This window comes from Homarus americanus, unplaced genomic scaffold (genome assembly GCF_018991925.1).
Source record: "Homarus americanus isolate GMGI-L3 unplaced genomic scaffold, GMGI_Hamer_2.0 scaffold9741, whole genome shotgun sequence".
NCBI lineage: Eukaryota > Metazoa > Arthropoda > Malacostraca > Decapoda > Nephropidae > Homarus > Homarus americanus.
Genome location: NW_024747359.1, coordinates 160,203 through 175,294, shown reverse-complemented (window position 1 = coordinate 175,294; position 15,092 = coordinate 160,203).

Genomic DNA, 15,092 nt, shown 5'->3' with positions numbered 1-15,092 from the left:
CCATGTCCTCAATCCCAGGGGCGCCGCCCTCCGCCCCGCTAACAAATCCCATAACATATGTCCCGCCTCCATCCCTCAAACAGTAATCCTCAACCTGTCCTTCCTCCCGTGCAAGCTTCACTAGCCACGAAACCAGGAGCCAGATACTCAATCTATGCTAAATAATCCTCATCACGCAGCTCGATCACAATACCTTACAGCTTAAATGTCCAACTGTGTGGCCAGAGAGCAGTACAGTATTGTAAATCACATCTTCAAAACACTCCTCTGTCTTATAAGTAACTGCAGTACCTAATTTTAAAGGATCTTTATTTTCTCTTTTTTCCTTTTTTGCATGTGATTAAAATCTCTATAAATACCTTAAATATCAATAATTCAGTCCCCCTCCTTATTGTATCCAAATGCCATTCAGGTGACACTCGACCCAGCAAACACGATCACCAGAAGAGTAAAAACATCAAACATCATCATTTAACGAACATGGCCATCATACCAGAGTCACTGTACTGTATGTCTTTTAAAACGATGATTTTCCCGTCGCTTATTCTCCGATCATGAATCAAGTATACCTCCAAGGATGATTAAGATAACACTGTGTGGTAAATGAGTGAAGTACCTGGTAATAACAATGTTACGGAGTGTCATTAGAGGAGCATTAATCCCCCGGTCAAGTAGTCAGCTCTCTACACACACACATCACCCGAGCCATGTAATCCCCTATTGTCCTGCTGCCTCACGCACCCCTGTAGAGCGCGCCATAACTCGACTTGACGTGGCGAGCCTAAAATATAATTCAGGGAAAACCATTGAGGCACCACGCACCTACGCTTTACATTTCAGGCTTTGTTGTTGAATTTTTGGCCAGAGCTTACGGCCATTAAGCCAACACTACACTTTTCAGACCTTAATATAGCCGACTTGCAGTAATCCAAATTATCAAGCTCGTAGAATGAGAATGTAGCCGTCAGTATATATTAATGATAAAATATATATATTCAATGGCCAGGAAATCAATAGATGACCAGGAAAACGGCCATTCACAGAAAATACTTTGTCTTTTCACCCAAATCCTAAAATCATCAAATCCGGGTAAGCCAAAGCCAAGGTTATTCTCACCCTACAACAATTATCACTATATTGATGGTCTATTAAGCTATGACTCTACATACCTAAACAAACTAATCTTACTCGGGTTATCATCTTTATCAATCTATTGTAACTACTTCCCATAAACATTAAGGTGGATTTGTGAAAAACGGCTTGTTTAAATATATTTATTCGATTTTTCGTGTAGAATACTGAAGAATAATCGTGATATCTATAACTTATACTGGAGAACCTGCGTATATCCTGAACAAGCCAAAATAAACGAATACACACAAACATACAATAGTGTCATTCTTCATACCACTATAGTAAGACATTATACAACTTCATCGGCTTATACATTCATATATACACGCATAGCGTCATAAACTTTACAGCATTACAATAAGTCATTATAGAGCAGCAGGGGCACTTGAGGCTGGCTCCTGGCCGGTCCTGCCGTCACTCACAACCACGACACAAAGTTGGTATACATTCACCAGTCCTGCACCACCACTCCCCTCAACCACATCGAGAGTAAACAACTAGCACTAATACCACTACACCAAGAATAAACAACTAGCAATAATAATACGGATATATACAACGCTATATAATGTAATAAATAGCCAATAAAAGACGAAATATAATGAATAATGAAATAAAACGGTATTAGGAATCATGTATTATTAACAGTAAGGTAAATGAACGGGATTATCAGGTGGATAAAAAAGAAAGGATATTGAAAGGAGGAAAACATTATCAGGTAAAAATATTCACCGTAATTTCCACGAAAGAGAAAAATAGACGAGAAATTTCCTGGAAGAAGTCATCGAGAGGAGGAGAAGGGGGAGGTTATCTTCTTGACATGCGAAGAAAATTCCCAAAGTTTTGATGTGGTGGGGATGGGTGGGGGTGGGTGGCGGGGGTGGGGGGGGGAAGTATGATGGAAAGAGGGAAAATTGCCTGACGGAGGAGTTAACAATTCCAGAAGTGCATCACGACTCAGTCCCTCACTTACGGAGGGAATTTCCCCCGCCATTAGGGATAATTTGGGGAAGAAAAGTGGGAGGAAACCATCTGGACGGGAAGAAATACGTTCGAGGAGGTCATGACTCGCCAACAGTGACTTCAATCTCGTGTCTAATCTTAGTGAGAAATTATGATGGGTGACTAAAATGGTAAAATGGAAAGACCAGTTGACGAAAAATGGTGAGATAGAGATGGACAGTAGAATTAGATCAGTATGTTAGGTGTTACTAGATGTATGTGTGTGTGTGTGTGTGTGTGTGTGTGTGTGTGTGTGTGTGTTGTGTGTATGTGTGTTGTGTGTGTTGTGTTGTGTTGCGTTTGTAAGTTTTGAACGACAATGAGCACATTTCACAACTAATCACATAACTACAGCTGTCGAGGAAATATTCGTATTTTCTGGTGAGCTGTGGAGGGAAATGAGTTGAGGTGATAGGGAAGTGACCCAAGCCATCGAGGCCGTATTAGGATCACGTGAAGATAAGCCACCCCAACTTTATTTCACCTGATGGTTAAACACACTAATGCTACCTAGTGGGTTAGGTTAGGTTAACGTTAGGGTTGTTAATCTTACGGTGAAATATTCAGTACTTGAGGCTAATTTTCACGTGCTCCCATATGGCTCGGGGTTAAGGGGGGAGGGGGGGAAGAGGGGCGCTGTCTCCTACTGCTGCCGGTAAGATGGATGTCCCGGACGCCCAGTGTTATACCTGCTGGGCCACGCCACAACAGCTACCAGGGAAGGAATGAGAAATTTTTACGCTATCAATCATTTGAGGAACGATAAGCAGGGAGACCACTTATAAACCACTTCCGGAATAACGAGTGTATTATACATATGACCCAGGAAAATCGTATGTATATTTTCTATGTATATAAGTGTAGGAAAATCTGTTAAATAACCTGTGATTTACGTTATTCCTTAAGGATAATTTTTTTTTAATTTCTAGAGTTTCGTAATACGGGAATTTTAAATCACTATAACGAGAAAATCAAGTGACACTAAATAATAATACTGCTTTGATGATGTAACTCAGCTGGGGTGCGGAGAAAACTCTCGCCTTCTGTCCCTATATGTGTAATAATATAGATAACTCTTTTATCCACCAACACACACAGTAAAGATTACGTCTACAAAGTTTTAGATGGATCTTCCTACACTTCTGAGATTCATCGTGTTGACAATTTTCTAGTTAACCTTTACTGTATATATTCCTAACCCTCAAAAAGTGACCAAAACAAGATAGTAACATGAGCGAGGACTTTTTCTCTGTGTGTGTGTGTGTGTGTGTGTGTGTGTGTGTGTGTGTGTGTGTGTGGTGCGTGTGTAAGAGGGAAATAACCTGGATGGAAATTGGCTTGTGGGATCAATTTCCTGTTTATATCGTACAAGGTAATTCCAGGGAAAAATATTCATAAAACTGATACGACAACGTCCATGGCCTCCACGTCAATATCAGCATTCTCTTTAACTACTGAAACCCGCAGACACAGATCAGAGAAGTAGTGTTCTTGTCAATATTTACCCAGCGAGGCGACCCCATCTAACGTGACCTACCCAGCGAGGCGACCCCATCTAACGTGACCTACCCAGCGAGGCGACCCCATCTAACGTGACCTACCCAGCGAGGCGACCCCATCTAACGTGACCTACCCAGCGAGGCGACCCCCATCTAACGTGACCTACCCAGCGAGGCGACCCCATCTAACGTGACCTACCCAGCGAGGCGACCCCATCTAACGTGACCTGCACCCGAGGCGACCCCATCTAACGTGACCTACCCAGCGAGGCGACCCCATCTAACGACCTACCCAGCGAAGCGACCCATCTAATCGTGATAGCAAGGACCCCATCTAACGTGACCTACCCAGCAAGGCGACCCCATCTAACGTGACCTACCCAAGGTGACCCCATCTAACGTGACCTACCCAGCGAGGCGAGCCGGCCCCATCTAACTGACCTACCCAGCAAGGCGACCCCATCTAATTTACCACCCAACCCATCCAGACCAGAAAGGCGACCCCATCTAACCTAACCTAACCTACCCAGCGAGGCGACCCCATCTAACGTGACCTACCCAGCGAGGCGACCCCATCTAACCTAACCTACTCAGCGATACGGCCCCATCTAACCTGACCTACCCAGCAAGGCGACCCCATCTAATTTAACCTAACCCAACCCATCCAGACCAGAAAGGCGACCCCATCTAACCTAACCTAACCTACCCAGCGAGGCGACCCCATCTAACCTAACCTTAGCAGCGAGGCGGCCCCATCTAAAATAGCTAACCTAACCTAACCAACCCAGAGACGCGGCCCCAACTAAAATACCGAAACTATATGAAACGGGAAGATTTAAAACTGAACGAAGAATTATGACAACAAACCCACTCTATACGGCAGTGATCTATATACAAAGCGATAATCCGGGGGGAGTAATCAGAGTTTTAAATGACATTTTTTGTACTCGATTCTAAAATGTTGTCCACGTATTAGCCATATTCTAAAATGACATACAGTATACGAAATAATGAATATGTAATGACACAATGGAGTGTGTATAGACCTATCAATTTATACAATGAAATATTCATACGTATAAATGGAAAAACACAAAAGAATTAAAAAAAACGTATTTATTGATGTGTTGCTCTGTCCATCGCCGGGGCCGCCCTGGATATAACCACTCCTCCTCCTACTCCCCAGCCCACTACATCAACCACCTATAAACTGCCTCTATATTACTCTATGTATAGCCAACTACAGTGCAAACTATCGTATATATTGTATACTTTCATCACGCCAACACGGTGAAACTTTTTAGTTAACAGTTAAAAGTTCAATCTATGTGTGTGTGTTGAAAGACCGACCCTGGGTGACGCGGGACAGCTATAGTTGAACGGTTTTACGGGTATACTATAGTGTCTATTTATATGGCATTTACGGCCTTTATATAACACAACAAATTTAATAGTTTTTACCTCCCCTTGTCGTCGTCATATTTAATGTTCAACACAATTAAGGGAGGGACATATATATAGCGTTAAGCACTTCAGTATAACGACGTGAAATACCACTACGTTACAAAAATCGCATTAGTGAACATTACAGTCTCTTTGTATAGAAGTAATAACATAATAACTCGATTTTTTTTATCCATTTACAGTACTTTGGATTTCCTAATTGTGTACAGTTGTTTAAAATCCAAAGGTTGTACAGTACAGTAGTTCCTCCATACGGTAATGTAATGGTTTCATTCCAACTCACAGCAGCGTGATATTGAAAATGTTAATGACTGTGATATTTGTGGTAATGACTACTGTACTGGCATATGGGATTCGAACAGGTGTCCTCAAGAGTATCCGAAAACTGTGAACGCTTCTCATCTCCCGGGCACAACACTTCCTCCAAAAACTATTATCAAAATTATATTAAAAACAAAAACAAACCTAAGCCTTTTATTAACAAATTTTTCTCGTATCCGAACGTAAAAAAGGCCAACTAATTATAAGAACTAATAAATTTAATTCACTCTTCAATAACGCCCGCCTAAAATTATTCCCCGGGCCAAGAACGAAAAAAAAAAAACTAATTTAACTTCCAACGGAGAAATTGTATAGATCGATTTAATCTGCTCTGGTCTTTCATCCTAGAAATGAAAGGCTTGAGTTACAAAGAGCGTCTAAAATACAAGCGGTGTGTGTGTGTGTGTGTGTGTGTGTGTGTGTGTGTGTGTGTGTGTGTGTGTGTGCGCGCGCGCGCTTCTAGGCAAAAGCGAAACTGGGAAAAACCTGGACAATGTCGGGGAGTTAGTTAGTACATTATTATTATTATTATTATTATTATTAATTATTTATATTATTGCTGTTATTATTTATTATATTATAGTAGTTCAGTTACGTATCTGACAGCCGTGAACAAACAGGTAACTTCCTAATGAGGCAAGTCACATACCTGGATACCGACGCTGCCAGCCAGAACAGCTATTAATGACAATAACGAGAGAGAGAGAGACCAAGCTGCTGTATCAATCACCCCCGCCTCCGTTATAAAAGCATCAATCGTCTCTTCAAGCAGCTGGTATGGCTGGCCCGGTCCGCTAGGTCTTAATAATTACCCCCAAGTAATGATGATTTGCCGCCGCTCACGTCACACAAGAGAGGGACCAACACACGAGCTATTTCAAAACGTCATTGAACTGGGAACCATTAACAGTAGTATATAAGCAACAGAAACGGCAGTACTGTGTGAGGACTAAAAACGACATAAACAGGAGTACCGCTTATCACAACAACAGAAACAGTAGTAGTAGTCGTAGACACGGTGGCCCCAGGAGTCAACACGGAAAGACCTCTTGACTGGGTCTATGAACAGAAGAAGCTGATCTGTAAACACACACACCCTAGGGACGACTAATCTCCGCCCCCTGAGACACCCTAATGACATACTAATCACCTCACGAGTAATTATGACGAGCGGCCAATCATCATACGAGTAATTAAGACTCGCGACTAATCACCTTATGAATAATAATTGAGATGGAAAGTGGTGGGAACTGGAAAGAGCTTAAAATGACATCATAACCTCCTCCTCCTCCCTCCTCACTTCCACCCCTCTTCTCCTTTGCCCCCTCATTTCCACCGCTCCACTCCTCACCCCTCACTTCCACCCCCTTCTCCTCTTCCTCACCCTTCCTCCTCCATTTCACCCCCCTCCTTCCATACCCCTTCTCCTACGAGTTTGTTTTGATTTACCTGTTCTATTCAAACAGCGATATACCGCCAACCCTTTCACCCAAATTACCTTATAAATATCCCAACAGAGCTGTGATATAAGCTACTTTTAAGCGGGCGGGTGGGTGGGGGCTGGGTGTTATTTTACACGAAGTATATAATAATTGGTCTAATATTTTTAATTATATCGAGGTAAATCACATGTTTTTTTTTAGATGATGTTATACCGTCAGTTTTAAGTGAGTGAGTGTGTGAGACAGTAGCGGTCCCTCCCTCCCTCAGTCAACGTCACACAGTCAAGAGGCCGCCGGGGGTTACTTTCTGAGGTAACCTGACCTCACCTCCCTGATTAATGGCCGCGTCTCACCTGATACCCCGAGTGCTGGAGGCGTGGTTATAGAGATGGGTGTGGTTATAAGTGGGCGTGGTTATAGAAGTGGGTGTGGTTATAAGTGGGTGTCGTTATAAAGGTGGTCGTGGTTAGTGTGATGCATTATAGTACTTGGTTGATGTGGTAGTGGGATATTGTGGTAGGGGTGGGTTGATGTATGTGGTTGGGGTGGGTTGATGTGGTTGGGGTGGGTTGATGTGGTTGGGGTGGGTTGATGTGGTTGGGGTGGGTTGATATGGTGGTGGTGGGTTGCCGCAGTGGTGGTGGTGGTGGGTTGCTGTGATGGAGGAGGTGGGTTGTCGCGGTAACACACTAAAGCCGCTCATCACGCAACCCTGGATGCCTGTGTGTGTGTGTGTGTGTGTGTGTGTGTGTGTGTGTGTCATAAGCCTACACGTTATGTCGATTATCTGTCCTGGCGGCCCATAACTTTGTCCTGGTTGGGTTGTCCTGTCGACTGTATTGCCAAACTATGTAGCGAGCTGAAGGTGTAAAGGTGTGACAGATGAGGCTTGACAGTTTAATTATTGACAGTATGACAGGTCTGGGGGTATTAAGGTTCAGAGGTGATAGATGACGGGTCTAGGGTGACATATGACGGGTATGGTGTGACATGACAGGTACAGAGACATATGACAGGCCTGGGGGTGAAATATGACAGGTATATAGACATAGATGACAGGTATATACACAAAAATAACAGGTGTAGGGACAGATGGCAGGTGTAGGGTGACAGTATTGGACAATGAGAGGTAGCGTGAGGGTTGATGGGAACACGTCATGCCAACACTATCAATACTGAATACTGATGACCAACAACCTCGCCACCCTCCACCAACTGATGGTTTTGAAGGGGGGAAAAGGAAGACTATGGCTTAAGTGACCCCATATTACCCTTAATTACCTTGTTAACAGACAAACACGGACCTAAATTATTTGAAAACCATCCTAATATTTTCCCCTTAACTGGTGGTGTGAGGATGCATCTAGCTGGCGGTTAAGTCGTATCTGATGTAATTTTTTTTAACACCAGTTCGTGAAAAAATGTTCTTAAGAATTTCTATGTACAGTACTGTGCGTGTGTACAATATCACCACTTAAAGAAGTTCATGGCTGGATTTAATATAACCTGCCACAAAAACAGTGACCTGGCTGACTTAAGGATACTTCGAATGCAAATTTCCCCAATAACAAAAATGAAAGACTATAATTTTCTGAATTACTGCCTCACGCATGCACATTGTTGTTGTCATGTAGGTTGCCATGCGGTGTATTTACCATGACACCTGGCCTGACCCCCTCATTAATTATCAAGTCACGACCCTCACACCTGGCATATGAGTCAGCGATATATTCATAACCAGAAGAGCACAATATGACTGTTAACTATATTATTTTTCACTTAACAGCTAAAAACATTAGTAAGTTCCCCCATCCTTAAGAATTTTACATCATTACTCAGTTTCCAACACAGGGAGGAATCATAGTTTTGGGCGGATTTCTTCTTCCTAAGAGTTAAGAAGTAATCGTCTCTCCTTCAATTCTGTTCCAATTAATTTGAAACTTGGCCAAATTTTATCTCGGTCCAATACGTCCAACACAACCTCTAATATTACCAGATTTTTGGGGTCTATTCGTGGCTTTATCGTCTCAAATATTAAACAAACCACAAAGTTATAGTCCTGAGCTGCTGTTGGGTCATTATTTAGACTAATTAAGATGACAACACGGTTAAATGTACCTTGTTGTAACCCCCCCCCCCATGATATTTTTATGTAGAAGTCACGTCACCAAAAATGCACATTATGTTCTTTTAAAGCCCATTAGAGCCTCACAAAACAAATCATGTGGGGGTGAATGGTAGAAATCTTACAGCGCATCCTAATGTTGGCTACGTTACGTTAGGACAGGACAGGACAGGACAGGACAGGACAGGTCAGGCCAGGATAGCATAGGATAGGTAAACATTAGGGTGGTGGTTAATCTTGAGGTGAAATAAGCTGGGGTGGAGATTCTTCAGGTAATCCAACACAATAAAATACTAATAATCCTCGTCACCAGACATACAGACGACCACTGCAGTGAGCCGAGACAACCTTGACGGGGGTTTGTCTCAGGTCAACTAATTATCACGGGAATAATATATTGTAGAAGGAAGACATTGCTCGCTGACTAATCCTCCAGCCCTCACTACCAGACCATCCAGCCCTCACTAACTAACCCTCCAGCCCTCACTACCTGACCAACCAGCCCTCACTACCTGACCAACCAGCCCTCACTACCTGACCATCCAGCCCTCACTACCAGACCAACCAGCCCTCACTACCTGACCAACCAGCCCTCACTACCTGACCAACCAGCCCTCACTACCTGACCAACCAGCCCTCACTACCTGACCAACCAGCCCTCACTAACTAACCCTCCAGCCCTCACTAACTAACCCTCCAGCCCTCACTACCAGACCATCCAGCCCTCACTAACTAACCCACCAGCCCTCACTAACTAACCCTCCAGCCCTCACTAACTAACCTCCAGCCTCACTACCTGACCAACCAGCTCTCACTAACTATCCCACCAGCCCTCACTAACTAACCCTCCAGCCCTCACTAACTAACCCTCCAGCCCTCACTACCTGACCAACCAGCTCTCACTAACTATCCCACCAGCTCTCACTAACTATCCCACAAGCCCTCACTAACTAACCCCCCAGCCCTCACTAACGGCGACGGCGAGGAGAGGGAGGAAGGGATGGAATGAAGGGGGGGGGGTGAGGACGGGGAGAGTGAGGAGGGAAAAGAAAGAAATTAGGAGTAGGGGTAGAGGAAGGGAGAGAAAAAGCAGGAGGGAGAGAAAACGTAGGAGGGAGGACAAGATGAGGAAGACAGACGAAGAAAAACAGTGGAAGGTGATGAAAAAAAAGGAGGTGCAGGAGAACACGAAGCTGTGGAGAGCGTTGATAAAAAGTGGAGGGAGAAAGACCAGGGTTAGGTTAGGCTTGGCTAGGTTAGGTTAGAAGAAAAGGTCAGTGGCCAGGGGTGAGGAGGGAGGTTGTTGTTAGGGGATATATGGGCGGGAGGGAGTGGACTGTTTCTTCTGTATCTCATGTGGTTACCATCATTAACGCCATATACTGCATAGGTGTACGCAGTTTTCCGTCCTTGCCGTCCCCCACAAGTCATACATAGGCTATAACTCTAGGCATCGTGTGCAGTTCTTATGTTTCGTCTTCCACAAGCTGGCGTGCGCACTTTTCATAGATTGTATCGCCTACAAGCCGTGGTGCGCAGTTCCCCACAGGTTCAGTCTTGCACAAGCAGTGTTGCGCAGGTCGACGCCGTGGTGTGCCACACCCTCACCTCCCTTCTCCCCTACGTATTACTTCCTTCCCTCACTTCCGCCCCGGTCCGTCCCCTCAGTAGACTCTCCTCCCCTCGTCCTCATTTCCTCCTCAACAGGCGGAGTCCTCACGCCCTCCCTCGCCAGCCCGCGACGCTCCACCTGCCTGCACGGTGTACACCGTCCACACTATCTCCACACACCGATACACGCAGAATTTAATAAAATGTGACAAATACATTAATGATCAAACAACTACACTAAATTATGTAAATACTATACCTATAAACATAAAACACCAGTTCATAATTCTTTTATATAATAAGCACTCTTAAGATTAGATCAGGTTGGACTCAGAAAAAATATTTTATTCTTTCTTTGCATCTGTATAAACAATATTGATTTTATCACAAAAAAAAGCCATTTTTGTGAATATTGATCCGGGGTCCACCAGGTCTGGACGCCGTACTCAACCTGCGTGGTGTTTTTTGTTAGTGTACTGACGAACAAACGGAGATGTGACGTAACTGATTATGCTAATTACTGTTGACAGGAAAATTATAACTTAGGCTGAAAGATCTTTATAAGTTAAATTCCCCTTAAACACACTCAGCCTGTATAACACTTACCCACAACACACTCACCTTGTATCATGTAGCTCTTAGACTGTACAGTATATATAACAAAACCCTCACCTCCCACACACTCTCACTCTCCACAACCATAAACAATGACGAGTACTGTATAGCGGTCACTCCAACAGAAGACGTGCGACCGTATTATGACACAGGCGGAATCATTACCCCAGATCATACTTCCCCTTGCATCCCCTCCAGAACCCCCCGGACCAGCCCAGGACTCCACATTAACTTCTCCCCTTCCTCCCTCTCCCTTTCCATAGTTTCTACCCCAAGATCCCACACCAACTTTCTCCCTTCCCCCATTTCCACAACAGAACCCCATAAATTTGACCCTTTCCCAGTTTCCTCTCTTGAACCCCACACCAACTTTCCCCTTTATTCCCCTCCCCATTCCACCCCAAAACCTCACCAACTTCCCCCCTCCTCCCCACTGACCAGCCAATTACGGCGGGGATGTGTCAGTGAGCGGACACAATTGCCTCTGATGATTACCCTCTTAATGAACCACCCGGGAGGCCGCTGGGGAGATGGTGCCCTCCCTCCCTCCCTCTCCTCCGCTACAACCACCACCACTCAACAACAACAGTTCCCCCCGCTCAATTTGTTGTAATGGGTGACTACAACCTCACACAACCCCACCAATGCACTCTGTTGAAGAGTATTTTTATAAGAGAGATTACTGTGAACATCATACACCCACAGTTAAACAGCTAACTTCACTGATGCTATCTGATAGGGTGGGGTTACGTTAGATTAGGTTAGGTTAGGCTACGTTTCATTTCCCCAAGACGATTCGCCATAGCTTCCCAGACAACACTCCTGTACCTCGCTAATATAAACGTAAGTTGGATGTTAAAATGTGTTGCTTCTTTGTATTTTTCTGATTATTTTACTAATTCAAAGTAAGATGAACAATGGATAAGTGGATTTTCTAGTTATTAACACCGAGTCCGTGGTGGTGGCGACGGTGATGGCGGCAGCGGCTGAAGATGGACTTTTAAAAATTCTACTTCTGGAAGTATTATAGCTATTTCGGCCTCCCAGTTCGTGGTTGATATATAGTAAGTACAAAACTTGGTGAGAAGGAGAAGATTACTTGAGGCTGTTAACTTGTGGAGGGGATAACGTCTCCTACAAAACTACTATGAAATATGATCAATTCTTGGAAGAGATATTGAGAAACACAAAAATCACCTTCGTCCCCCACCCCTACCCCAATCCTCCCCCTGATGGCCAAACCTGACTGAGGTCGCCGATGATCATGTTCCGGTGGTGTGTGCTGGCTAAAGGCTATACAGTACACCTTGATACCCCTGCCAGCACCTTTATATAACCAGCTATCCTTACTGAGATGTTTACATTATTAGACCAAGTGTGATCAATGCATTTCTTGTCCAGATTACGACACTGAGTTATGGTTAAACTGATTATAGAGAAACTTGGGCTAAATACAAGTACAGATATGTTCGTATTAGTTAAATACAAGTACATACAAGTTCATACTAAGATACTGAACTATATATAGCATTGTCAAATACAAAGAAACTTAAATGAGTGTGACAAGGCACAATTAAAGATGACGACACTGTAGATGAATGAATTAAGATTAACACAGCTGGTTACATCATATCCAAAAACCGGGCTGGAGAAGCATTTATATGTTTATTTACCAAGATGGGGTAAACTGCACTTATCCACACACGCACACACAAGCATACACAGACACACACACGCAAGCATACACACAGATACACACACAAGCATACACACAGACAGACACACGCAAGAATACACACAGATACACACGCAACCATACACAGATACATATGCAAGCATACACACGCAAGCATACACACAGACAGACACTCACACAAGCATACACACACATTCTCTCACTTTCTGTCACACACACACACACACACACACACACACTAGCAAAACGAACAGCTACCCAAGCATCAGTGAGGAAAGCAGTAGTGTTAAGTCGTGTTGTCATTGGACAGCGCCAGCCCAGACTAAACCCAAGTCATGTTTTGAAAGTTTATAACGGTACAAAGTCTCTCTCGCTACTCGCTTGGACAAACGCTGAATGTAAGACGAAACCAGTAAGGAAAAGCTCCCTAGTTAATTTAAATGTACGTAGTTTCATAGTTACTTATGTACATCAATGTTAAACTGGGTATGGTTAAACTAGTTTGGAGAGGACTGGTTTGATTTAATGTTCCTAAGTTTTAGCTATGTTTAGTTAATAACATATGGAGGAAACTGCAGTGGGCCTAAAATAACTACAAGACCTTCCATAAACATCATTCATATCGGTGTACATTTCTTATCAGTAGACAGATACACACAGATGCCAACTCCGTACACTGCCCCTCCTTGATATGGTAATGGAGGGTGGGTGGGTGGGTGGGTGGGTGTGGCGGACTGGCAGTAGGTCTTCCCTTCTTGCCGTGGCAGGCTCGGCCCCTCTCAGATTCAATTTACTTTCCCCCTCAAGGGTACATAAATTACCCTAGCCCTGGAAAGTAAGGGTTTTAACCAATTTTTGCCCTAGTTCCCGCCCCCGAGTGAACGTGACTCATGGTGGTACGTTCAGGTCGTTGTTGTCAGGTATAAATTTATCAATACACATTTATTTTCGTTATATCAGAAAAATATCAAACCCAAAAGTACAGTATCACATTTTTTTCAATTAATTAACAGCAATAGAACGCCACCGTAAATAACAATCGAGCCCTTGGTTAATAATTACTGGAACACAGCCGCAGGGATCCGCTGCATTTGTTATCCGAAACTCAGTGCGTCATGATGACCCGTCTACACAATCGCCGTCATTATTTATTAAAAAAAAAAAAAAAAACATTGATTTTCGTACACACGCCGCCACTTCCGGAACCAAATTGCTCCATATTCAATTCGTCTGTGTAGTGTAAATCGATCATTTTGCAGTATTCCCAATTTTACGAAGTGTTCACATCAACGGTTTCCCGCCAATTAATTTAATTCTATTTTGCTTTGGTAACAGAGACAATACGGAACTACCATTGACAATTTTTACAAACAATTTAATAAAAAAGTATATGAACAAAGAGTTTCTACCACTATAAGGATCACTGAAGGATAATGAACGCCAAATTTATGCAGTGGGATAATAATTAAGAACTTCCTGTTGAGCCAGTTGGTGGGCGGGAGGGAGGGGTGAAAGATGGAGGGAGGGAGAAACAGGGGTTGAGAGAGGATAGGGGTGAGGGAAGTGTTGGGAGGGGGTAGTGGTGAAGGAAGGGGAAATGTTGGGAGGGGGTAGTGGTGAAGGAGGGAAGGAGTAATGGTGAGGGAGGGAAGGAAGGATCACCCACTGGAACAGCTGTCGCCCTACCTGCTGAGTCTGCTTCACCAACCCCCTACGCTGTATATAACTGACCAAATTAATCTTTCAAGTTATAATGAATGTTCAAGATTAATTCCCACCGTAAATTAAAATATATACAACCCTAAAACCATATATTTCTATGCCACAAATCAAAATATATATACCTAAAATTATCGTAAATCAAAATAAATGTACCTACAATTATGTTAAATTTCTAATCCTTAAATCAAAATTACATATATACAGTAAACCTAAAATAATATATTTTTAGAGTTAAAAGACATGGACACGAAACCAAAACAAAGAAGAAGGATCATTTAGATTTTTTTTTTAATCGTAAAATCTCAGAAATCAATATTGTTTTTTTGGGGGGGAGGATGACGGTCAAGGTGTGACGGGAGACAAAGGTGCCGGTGGCCAGCCAGATGGTGCCTCCAAACACGACCGCAAAAAAGTGGACATTAAGAAGGTTTTTAGCCAGTGGTGATGAGACTGACACAGGC